This window comes from Salmo trutta, chromosome 32, assembly GCF_901001165.1.
Source record: "Salmo trutta chromosome 32, fSalTru1.1, whole genome shotgun sequence".
In the NCBI taxonomy this organism is placed as follows: domain Eukaryota; kingdom Metazoa; phylum Chordata; class Actinopteri; order Salmoniformes; family Salmonidae; genus Salmo; species Salmo trutta.
Genome location: NC_042988.1, coordinates 21,213,377 through 21,226,042, shown reverse-complemented (window position 1 = coordinate 21,226,042; position 12,666 = coordinate 21,213,377).

The window sequence follows — 12,666 nt, the reverse complement described above, 5'->3', positions numbered from 1 at the left end:
AAGCACTTTTTGTTAAGCAGACTGAATGTGTGTCATTCAGACAACTGCGATGACAGCAGGGGAGAGATGGGGCTACAGCTTGCCTGGTTCAGATCGGAACAGACACCTCAATAACATCATTGATTTAGTAACACTTTATTTTAAGGGTCCGTAATAAACCATTCATAAGGCATTTATAAAGTATGTGTTCACCATTTATTAATCATTACTTCCACATTTATAAACAATTTACTAATCATTAGTCAAGTATTTTTGCAGCCCCTAAAGTGAGCGCTGTTTATGCTTTATTAATACTTTATGTATTGAGTGACCAGTGTAATTTCTCACAAAAAGCTGGGCATGCTATTGGTAGATATTCCAACAGTACCTGGTAAAAGAATAAGCACACAACATAGGATGTTTAAGGAAATATATATACATTTGTGAAGTACCTTACTAACTTTTACAAATGCAGGAGTAATGAATAATACATGGTGAGCAAACTGTTGGTAAATGCCTTATAAATGGTTTATAACGGACCCTTAAAATAAAGTGTTACCATTGATTTTCAGTGAGCAACAAACTGATTGGATTGGTATCTGAATCTTCAAATCAAATGGTTAAACGAGACAGGTTGTTAGCAGTGAACTGAGATAGTTACACAGCAACATGTTGAAGGGCTTGAACACAAAGAGCTGAGGTGGAAGTGCCCAGATCAGGACACAACCTTAGGGTAATGGGGCTGGGCTAGATAATAACACTGGTAACTGTTCCTTTCTATTGCTCTGCACAAGGCAAGGTCTGGGGAAACTATTAAAACTGAAATTACATTTTAGCACTGCAGCCCTCGGGAACATTACAATGAAATTCTGCAAATTTCCAACACTCACCTGAGGCAAAGACCATAATGAATTTTTATTATTCTGTGCAGGCAATCAGTACAGAATTGAGTGAGGACTGTGAGCATTTAAAGCCGCAATGGATCATTTCCATTACTGCATTCAGAAAGAGGGAAAAGGACAGTGGGGGTCCATTTGGAATCATCTCCGTTATCACACAAGGGGACGAATACACTAAGCTCAGCAAAGTTCAAGTCAACCAGGAGTACCAAGATATCCCAAATCCCCAAACTCTTTATCTAAATCCTCTCATATATCAGGTGTACATCTGCATTGCAGATCAGTAGTGTACTCCATCAGTCACTGTGCATGTGCCACTTTGAAGACTTCCTCTCTAGCTCTAATCACGTTGAGTAGAGGAAATCCCCAGCCTTGGCATGAGCACACCTTACGCCGGTCCCTGCCACAGAGGCCCAGTCTGGACCCTTTCATCTACTGAGAGTGTGAGATGTGTTTAATCCGGATCCGGCTACCCTTGATTCTAACTGACGCTAGGATCAATCAGATTACACTGAAGCATATGCTGGAACAAAGGAGAGGAACGCCAAGGCATCTTGTCATACTATTCACTTTACAAGTACGAGTTATGGGATACAATTCTGACTGTACTGCTAAGAATAATGTAAACTGCTGCTTAAGTATAGGTTACAGACTTCCATCAATTTAAAGTGATGGTACTGTACTCAAGGACTGACCCCCCTCACCCCTCTCTCTTTCTGTTGTGATTAACCAGGCATGGTCTAATTGTCTCAGTTGAAGATCCAACAGACTGATCTAACCATAGAGATCCTATTCAAACGCTATTATGATTCTAATTCCTAATTCTATGGTTCTAACCATGAACTTGTTGTTGAGTCATGCTCAGAATGATTAAAATGCCCACCAATGGCACTCAGTCAGTTTGTGATCAAAAACAATATATTAATGCAGTGGATGATATGACAGGAGTGAGAGAACAGGGTCTGACAGCCAGACAGAAACGTTTGCATCTGTAAGACGCGGATAATAAAGTGGAGATAAAAAGCTTTGTTTGACTACGTGGAATAAGAAACCCATAGAATATGCATGAGGTTGTTGGGCTCACTGCTCAAAACCATTCTTATGAAAAGATTGAGGGCTTAGAGACGACAGAAAAAGATAGATGAGAGAGAGAGAGATCATGAGGACATACAGTATTGTACAGACACAAACATGGGGCTCCTGTCTGGTGCAGAAAAGCAGAGAGGTGACATCCAGTCCAGACATTGCAGCAGTGCAGAGTACAGAGCTGCTGATGAGAAGTGAAACAGCACAACCAGATGGCTGAAAAACAGCTTAGCAGCTTGTTCAACCACAGAGCTGTAGTTGCTCCCAAACCCTAACACAACGATGGCATATCAATATTTGGCACATCTGAATTATATTCCTGTACTATCCAGTATATCTAACTGTGGCTTAAAATGTTTTGGATTAAAGCGTTGATTAATGCTGATCAATTATTTCCTCAGTAGTATGTCCTACATCCTACCAATAGATATCACTGTTGAGCACTCCATCACTACAGTTTTCCACTTTGATAACAGGGGGATTCACATGAAACTTGACACACGAGAGCATGATCTTATTGTGCTTTTTACAAGGTCACCTATCATAGTCCTCCTCAACACCGGATGTTAACGAGCCTTTTAACTCCGTTTACCGCATGTAATTCCTCAGCACTCCTGGATTTACAGGACATCATAGAAATCAATTGCCAAGTCAGACGTTTGCTCTCTATAACCTGGACGGGACCTGCACATTTCATAGCGAATTGATACCAATAAAAAAGCCAGAAAATGTGGTTGAGCGAGGCAATACTGGGGTATATTAATGTACTCCCTGTTTAGTGTAGTTCACCGCATTGTTGTGTTGGTCTGAGAGAGGAGGACTGAGAGAGGAAGACAGAGAGAGGAGGACTGAGAGAGGAGGACTGAGAGAGGAGGACTGAGAGAGGAAGACTGAGAGAGGAGGACTGAGAGAGGAGGACTGAGAGAGGAAGACTGAGAGAGGAGGACAGAGAAAGGAAGACAGAGAGAGGAAGACAGAGAGGAGGACTGAGAGAGGAGGACAGAGAGGAGGACAGAGAGGAGGACAGAGAGGAGGACTGAGAGAGGAGGACAGAGAGGAAGACAGAGAGGAGGACTGAGAGAGGAGGACAGAGAGGAGGACAGAGATGAGGACTGAGAGAGCCCATTTGGATCTGCTTAGTTTTATCAGTGCATCAGGGTGTAATGGCAATTTAATGGAACAGGCTTGAAAGCATTTGCCTTGAGAGGCTGACGGTGAGGTTCATCACTCAGTACACCCAGCCACAGAGCCTAGTGATGTCCAGTGAGGACACACAAAGAGTGTCAACAAAATAGAAGTAGCAATGTGTTCACTCAGATCAATTCAGTTAAGAGATAGTTGAGTTATTTCACCTGATCCAGAGAGCAAATTGAAGATGACAAGGGAACTTTATAGGTTGAAGATTGGTCATGTGATTGGTCATGCCATCCATAACAGTCCCCTGGCTGTCTCTCGGTGCTCGTCTGCTAGACACACAGGCATGTTTACCATCAGGTTAACCATACAGCCAGAGCCATCGAACAGATGCTCCATGTCTCCTATCAGACCTGCATATATGCTCACCGCTAAACAACACAGCATCCATCATGTCTGCTGTGGCGAGCCACTCCTCCTAGCCCGCCTGCTGAGAGTGACTGGGGGAAAAGTAAATACTACGTACACACACTGACAAAAGGCCATTTCCCATGATCCATCAGACTTAGACAACTTCTTTAGATGGGATGCAGGAAAACATGGAGTATCCAGACTAATGCTAATATCAGCTTTAAGGAGAGCCTGGCAGCAAGATCAAGTCTCATGGGTAATTGTCTGAGATGTATATCTAGTGGTAAGCCCCTCCTTCACTCTCAGGCTCTAACTGGCTTGTTGGGACGCTTTTTCTTCTTTTCACCGTTGCCAAGGTGACACAGACACACTACCATGACCAGATGACCAGACTGGACACCTGCAGTTGGACAACTCCTAGTGAAAAGAACTCTCCATTGAATGCAGATTGTGTTGACAAATACCATCTAATATAGAAAAAAAAGATTGAGCCCAGCTAAACAGTGATTCACTTTTTAAGGTATTGGGGGCAGTATTTTCATTTTCGGATGAAAAGCGTGCCCAGAGTAAACTGCCTAATACTCGAGCCCAGAGTCAAATATTTGCATATTATTAGTAGCTTTGGATAGAAAACACTCTGAAGTTTCTAAAACTGTTGGAATGATGTCTGTGAGTATAACAGATCTCATATGGCAGGCAAAAATCTGAGAAAAATCCAACCAAGAAGTGGGAAATCTGATGCTTGTAGTCTTTTCAAGTCATTGCCTATCTAACACACAGTGACTTAGGGTTCATTTTGCACTTCCTAAGGCTTCCACTAGATGTCAACAGTCTTTAGAACCTTGTTTCAGGCTTTTGCAGTGAACAGAGAGCGAACAAGAAGCCCGGGAAGTTGGTGACTCAGAAAATGACGAGTTCACTGGCGCGCATTCACGTGATGAGGTAGCTGTGTTCCATAACATTTTTCAAGAAATTGGAATCGTCCGGTTGGAATATTATTGAAGTTTTATGTTAAAAAGGCCCTAAAGATTGATGCTATACAACGTTTGACATGTTTCTACGAACGTAAATATAACTTTTTTCACTTTTCGTTGTGAAATTTTCGGCACGCTTCCTACATTTGGAGTAGCTTACTGAACACGCAAACAACAAGGAGGTATTTGGACATAAATTATGGACTTTATCGAACAAAACAACATTTATTGTGGACCTGGGATGCCTGAGAGTGCATTCTGATGAAGATCATCAAAGGTACGTGAATATTTGTAATGCTATTTATGATTTTAGATGGCTCCAAAATGGCAGGTATCTGTATTGCTGGTTTGGTTTTCTGAGTGCTGTACTCAGATTATTGCAAAGTGTGCTTTCCCCGTGAAGCTTTTTTGAAATCTGTCACAGCGGTTGCATTAAGGAGATGTTTATCTATAATTCTTTGAATAACAGTTTAATATTTTATCAACGTTTATGATGAGTATTTTTGTAAATTGTTGTGCTCATTCACCGGGAGTTTGAGGCAAAATATTTTCTGAACATCACGCGCCAATGTAAAATGGGGTTTTTGGATATAAATATGATCTTTATCGAACAAAACATACATGTATTGTGTAACATTGAGTCCTAGGAGTGTCATCTGATGAAGATCGTCAAAGGTTAGTGCTTCATTTTAGCTGTATTTCTGGTTTTTGTGACGCCTCTCCTGCTTGGAAAATGGCTGTGTGGTTTTTCTTGTTGACGCTCTGTCCTAACATAGTCTAACTTTATGCTTTCGCCGTAAAGCCTTTTTGAAATCGGACGTGGTTGGATTAAGGACAAGTGTATCTTTAAAATGATGTAAAATAGTTGTATGTTTGAGAAATTTGAATTATGAGATTTTGTTGTTTTGAATTTGCCGCCCTGATATTTCACTGGCTGTGTCCCGACGCTAGCGTCCCACGTAGCCCATAGAAGTTAAACATGTTGAATAGGCATGTGTAGTAATTCCCTGTCTCCTCCGCCAGATCATCAATCAGACAGGATTGTCCTTTCCACAATAAGTGCATAATAGGTTTAGCAGATCAACACTGCACAAAGACTCTGGATGTACAGTCTTATCCTATCTTGACAGGCTATTTACAGCAGTCCATTCAGGCTGCATGGTGATGGGGCTCAAGCCTTCATCCCTGTCAAGAATTCCCAGCCAGCCAATATGGGTAGTTATTGAGTGTGGAGCTTGTTCATTTCCTAAACAGGCCATTACTGGCAAGAACATGGTGGCACATATCTAATGTAGTAATGTAATTCTGTCCCAGACAGATTACATTTTCCCTTCAAGCACTGCAGGGCCTGTCAGACTCCATCTACTGTCAGTCTGCTGTCAGAACCACTCTTCTCACAGTCCCCACGGACAGACAATAACAACAGCCCCATCTGCATCTCTGGGAAGAATGACTGTTCCTCTTTTGGACAGCAGAGGAAACGTTGGGTGCATCTCAATTGTCTACAGTGGCTTCCTCTGTCCATCTCCTTTCCTTGCTTTGCACTGATTAGAATGAGCAGGGCAGGTGAAGCAAATTCCCAACAGACACCTACCAGGTTGCTTTCACCTATCCTGTGTTATAAGATTAGTTCAGATGAAGGAGAGGAGACGAGGGGAGGAGGCCACTTTAGACAATGAAGATGTCCCCCCTGTCTCTATGAACGTACAGCCCAATAACCCTTCCTGACCAGAGTCTACCCATACCACTACCCTGGACTACAGCCCCTCAACCAGATGGACAATTAGTGTCACAGTGGATAGCAAATTGGGCCAACGGACCTATCAGTCTCCTCCATTGGCCTTAACAATGTGTAATCAGGCCCAGACTGATGGTGTACTTACTGTCAAACACCAGAGAGGAAAGGCAACCCTCCACAGCCTGAAATGAATGATCTTAATCAACAGTTATGATGAAGCAGTTTGTTCATACGAGCTAGGAAGACACACGGGCTACAAACACAGACAGATTGAGTTGGTTGCCAGTATGCATCATGGGAGCGGTTACGGCCTGGCTTACAGTAACGACCCCATCAGTATAGTAAGAGGGTGAAGACATCATCGCTGCCAAAAAGCATTTTCCTCACAGAGCTGTGCTGCTTCTACTTTCTCTCACTTCTCCCTCCCTGGTCTCTGCTTCATTACAGCTGCATGGAAAGTGCATCTAAGGGCTCAGTACAGGTACAGGTAACTGCCAAAATAAAGGAAACATCAACATGTTGGTGTTTCCTTTATTTTGGCAGTTACCTGTACCTGTACTGAGCCCTTAGATGCACTCTTAATAGGGTGTTGGGCCACCACGAGCCAGAACAGTTTAAATGCACCTTGACATAGATTCTACAAGTGTCTGGAACTCTATTGGAGGGATGTGACACCATTCATTAATGAGAAATTCAATAATTTGGTGTTTTGTTGATGGTGGTGGAAACCGCTGCCTCAGACACTGCTCTAGAATCTTCCATAAGTGTTACATTGGGTTGAGATCTGGTGACTGAGACGGCCATAGCATATGGTTTACATCATTTTCATGCTCAAACTATTCAGTGACCACTGTGCCCTGTGGATGGGTGCATTGTTATCTTATGTGGGCATAGCCATGGTAGCCAAAATAATGGCCTGCTCAGCATATTTATACATGACCCTAAGTATGATGGGATGTTAATTGCCTAATTAACTCAGGAACCACACCTGTGTGGAAGCACCTGCTTTCAAAATACTTTGTAACCCTCAATTGCTCAAATGTTTCCATTATTTTGGCAGTTACCTGTACAGAACACTTCCAGAGGTTGCCGTACACAGTTGAATACTTTTTACCCATAGAGACTGAGAAGGGGAAGAGTTCACTGGATGAACAGACAGAGGACTAAGGAGAGTGGGACAGAACAGTGGCATTGTTGAGACACCCAGCCACTAAAACAGACGTAGCCACAAGCTGCAAAACTGAAGCCCCTGACAGGAGTCCTGCAATACACCCTCCAAAATAACATCTCAGCACAGCATGAGACGGGAGAGAAAAGGGCCAACAGGCAGCCTGCCAATCCCAAAGGATGCCCAGAAGCTAGCTGTCCTGAATCTCTCTGTGTCTCGGTCTCTCTCTCTATCATCCGACCTCCAACCCTTTATTTTTCTCTATTTCAGTCATCCACCTTGTCCCAGAGTATTGAGGGCTGCCATGCGGTCCGCAGCCTGCCGGTACAGTCAGCCTGTGTTCACTGAGGCTTGGCAGGTAAGCCGGGAGGAGAAGAAGGATGTCTTAGACAACGCCCTCTCCTCCCTTCCCCACGGTCTGATTGGCCCTGCCGGCAGAGACAGATCTGTCCAGGTAATCACAGCAGACTTTTCCCTCCTCTGCACCAACCATGGTTCCATCTAGACTGGGCTCATTCTAATGGGTCAGGGAACACAGACTGAGAGCAGACTGCTCTGAGCTACACAGCTGGGCTCTCAGTCTAATCTGTTTACAGAAAATCATATGCAAAAGAATATTCTAGCTATATTGACTTTCATGTCTTGTAGTAAGTTCAGAATGTTTTTCAGTTAGTCAGTACCTACTGTAATTCAAAGAGTGTACATTCTCTATTGCTATTTCACAACATACCAACCTGAGCCATTAATAATTGAAGAAACAAAAGATATTCATGAGCTGAGCCTGGCATTCAGGCTGAAATTGATGGGTGCCCCACGTCAGGGAAAATGGATGGCTTGATGTTCTCGTAACATTTAGGAAGGGCCAGCCTATACCTGACGCACCAGTCCCGCCCTCAGTTTAAGGGGTTATGGAACGGAAATGTCAAGTCTGGACGGCGGTCGGCCAAGAAAACACACCAGAGAAATAACACCAGGATTGATCTTCAGGAACCAATACAAAATGTACTTAAACATAACAGAGACAGATAGCTGCAAACAAGGGCAATGCTTGGAAAATTGTCCTAAATTGAGGATAGATTGATGGCACTATTGTTCCAGGGAAAGCAATGCTGTAAGATATGAGAGATAGGATGAGGAATCACAGAGAAACAGACTTGAATGTATCTATCTTGTTGTGGACAAATGAATCAGGCCATCATGGTGTATTACAGAATATGAATTTGGTTATTCGACAGCTTTTAATACAACTGAGATACTCAATGTTCTCTGAGAATATGTGTTCCCATGGCTAAAAACTGTGATCAGTATTCTCTTATTAGACTAACCTCAATCAAAGCGCTGAGGCACTGAGTCAGAGCTGTAGAAACTTTAGACACCGCAAACTAACATGGCACAGGCATTACTTTAAACGTTTCTGTTCAACTTCTTCTTCCCTAAACATTATTTTCCAGACTCATCCGGAATTCTCCTTTTCAATTAACAGGAAGGTCAGGCTTTTCAGATGGAAGCGAAGGAAACACAGCCCTGGTTTTTAATGAGAAGCCACACTCAGGAGCATGACTTTCTAGCCGTCTGTCTGGTTACACTTACTATGGTCATATGGAGCACAGGACTGAGAGATGGACAGAATGTAGCCTGGGGTGCCGAAAGAGAAGAGGGAGAAATGGAGAGAAATAGAGAGAAAGAGACAGAGAGGGACATAGAAAAGCAAACACATACAATGAGATGCCCTATTGACATCAAACAGAATGAGGCACAGTAAATAAGGTACAGCTAGCTATTCAACATGAATAGCACAGAGCATACAGGAAACAAAGTGCAGAGTGGCAGGCAGCAATGACATGATGGTATCACTCTACTCTATATCAATGGCTTCCTAAGAGATTTCAGCCAACTCTGGAAAGTGGCACATGGTATAGAATCATCCCCCCTCCCCAGCACTATGCTCATAATAGATCAACATCAGTGACTCATCCTGGCAAGATAGCAGCACTCCTCCCCAGTCTGGACTGTGTGTGCATCCTCAGCATACTGTCTACAGAGGTCCTCTCTAACCGCTGCAGCATGTCTATGGTTGAGGTGCCACTGCAACATGGACCATGCATACACAACCCTGGAGATGGTGAAGGTTATTTCCTGAAGTCAATCACCATCTCTCCCCTTTAAAATCAATGGCTCAGCTGTAAGCATGGCTGAGACGTTCAAATTCCTGGGGTCCATCATCGCCCACAACCTCAAGTGGGAGGACAACATCACAGCAATCGCCAAGAAGGCACACCAGAGGATGGTTCAGGTCAATCATGACCAAAACCTCCCGCCACCTGGTTCACGATGATCTTCTCATTCATGGACGATGGACCCTGCACTATCATCCTAGAACTGCACATTGGTCTTTGCACTCTCTACACATCCTCATATGCACCAAACTCATAGATATTTCCCACCGCACATCATCCAGTACATTTAAAAACATTTAAAAAGGTAAACATCTCTACATACATAATTTAAAATGTAGCTTAGTGAAGCTTGTAGTTCTTAGCTTACATAAGATTGTACATACCGCATGTTGATGTGTAAACTCTGATTCTACAGGTTGTCTGTATATCTTGTGCATTGTATACTCCGTGCTCTTACATTTTATTTATTTCACCTTTATTTAACCAGCTAGGCCAGTTGAGAACAAGTTCTCATTTACAACTGCGACTTGGCCAAGATAAAGCAAAGCAGTGACACAAACAACAACACAGAGTTACACATGGAATAAACAAACGTTACAGTCAATAATACAGTAGAAAAGTCTGTGTGTGCAAATAGCGTGAGGAGGTAAGGCAATAAATAGGCCATAGTAGCGAAGTAATTACAATTTAGCAAATTAACACTGGAGTGATATATGTGCAGATGATGATGTGCAAGTAGAAATACTGGAAATACTGGTGTGCAAAAGAGCAAAAAAGTAAATTAAACAATATGGAGATGAGGTAGGTAGCTGGATGGGCCATTTACAGATTGAGGCGGAGCTAGTTTGTCTGTATATCTTGTATATATACAGTTGAATTCGGAAGTTTACATACACTTAGGTTGGAGTCATTAAAACTCATTTGTCAACCACTCCACAAATTGATTGTTAACCTGTTGGGGCTAGGGGGCAGTATTTTCATGGCCGGATAAAAAACGTACCCGATTTAAACTGGTTACTACTCTTACCCAGAAACGAGAATATGCATATAATTAGTATATTTGGATAGAAAACACTCTAAAGTTTCTAAAACTGTTTGAATGGTGTCTGTGAGTATAACAGAACTCATATGGCAGGCCAAAACCTGAGAAGATTCCATGCAGGAAGTGCCCTGTTTGACAATTTGTTGTCCTTCTAGGGCATCTCTATCAAAAATACAGCATCTCTGCTGTAACGTGACATTTTCTAAGGCTTCCATTGGCTCTAAGAAGGCGCCAGAAAGTGGAATGAGAGCTCTGCAGTCTCTGGGCGAAAAACAGCAGAAGTGTTTGTGAGTGGTCAGGCAGGGAACACTGACACTGGAGCGCGCGTGCACGAGAGGACTCCATTTCTTTCTTTCTCTCTTTGAACGAATACAACGTCGCCAGGTTGGAATATTATCGCTATTTTACGAGAAAAATTGCATAAAAATTGATTTTAAACAGCGTTTGACATGCTTCGAAGTACGGTAATGGAATATTTTGAATTTGTCACGATATGCGCCCACGCGTCACCCTTCGGATACTGACCTCAACGCACGAACAAAACGGAGCTATTTCAATATAACTATGGATTATTTCGAACAAAAACAACATTTGTTGTTGAAGTAGAAGTCCTGGGAGTGCATTCTGACGAAGAACAGCAAAGGTAATCCAATTTTTCTAATAGTAAATCTGAGTTTGGTGAGGGCCAAACTTGGTGGGTGTCAAATTAGCTAGCTGTGATGGCCGGGCTATCTACTCAGAATATTGCAAAATGTGCTTTCGCCGAAAAGCTATTTTAAAATCTGACACCGCGATTGCATAAAGGAGTTCTGTATCTATAATTCTTAAAATAATTGTTAGGTATTTTGTGAACGTTAATCGTGAGTAATTTAGTAAATTCACAAGTTTGCAGTGGGTATGCTAGTTCTGAACATCACATGCTAATGTAAAAATCTGGTTTTTGATATAAATATGAACTTGATTGAACAAAACATGCATGTATTGTATAACAATGTCCTAGGAGTGTCATCTGATGAAGATCAAAGGTTAGCTGTGGTTTTGGTTTTTGTCACATATATGCATGCTTTGAAAATGGCTGTGTGATTATTTTTGGCAGGGTACTCTCCTGCCATAATCTAATGTTTTGCTTTCATTGTAAAGCCTTTTTGAAATTGCAACTGCACATGGGGACAAAGATCGTACTTTTCGGAAAAATGTCCTCTGGTCTGATGAAACAAAAATAGAACTGTTTGCGCATAATGATCATCGTTATGTTTGAAAGCATGAAGGGGTGGCAGCATCATGTTGTGGGGGTGCTTTGCTGCAGGAAGGACTGGTGCACTTCACAAAATAGATGGCATCATGAGGAAGTAAAATTAGGTTGATATATTGAAGCAACATCTCAAGACATCAGTCAGGAAGTTATAGCTTGGTCGCAAATGGGTCTTCCAAATGGACAATGCCCCCAAGCATACTTCCAAAGTTGTGGCAAAATGGCTTAAGGACAACAAAGTCAAGGTATTGGAGTGGCCATCACAAAGCCCTGACCTCAATCCTATAGAACATTTGTGGGCAGAACTGAAAAAGGTGTGTGCGTGCGAGGAGGCCTACAAACCTGACTCAGTTACACCAGCACCACCAGTTACACCAGAGGAATGGGCCAAAATTCACCCAACTTATTGTGGGAAGCTTGTGGAAGAAACGTTTGACCCAACGCTACCAAATACTAATTGAGTGTACGTAAACGTTTGACCCACTGGGAATGTGATGAAAGAAATAAAAGCTGAAATAAATCTCTACTATTATTCTGACTTCACATTCTTCAAATAAAGTGGTGATTCTAACTGACCTAAGACAGGGAATTTTTACAGGGATTAAATGTCAGGAATTGACATTTAAACTGAGTTTAAATGTATTTGGCTAAGGTGTATGTAAACTTCCCACTTCAACTGTATATTGTATACTCTGTGCTCTTACATTGAGGCAGAGCTAGTTTGTCTGCCTGTTTATTGTACAGCACCATTTCACCAAGTTAAATTCCTGTACATGTAAATGTGTTTGGAAAATAAAGGTGAATAC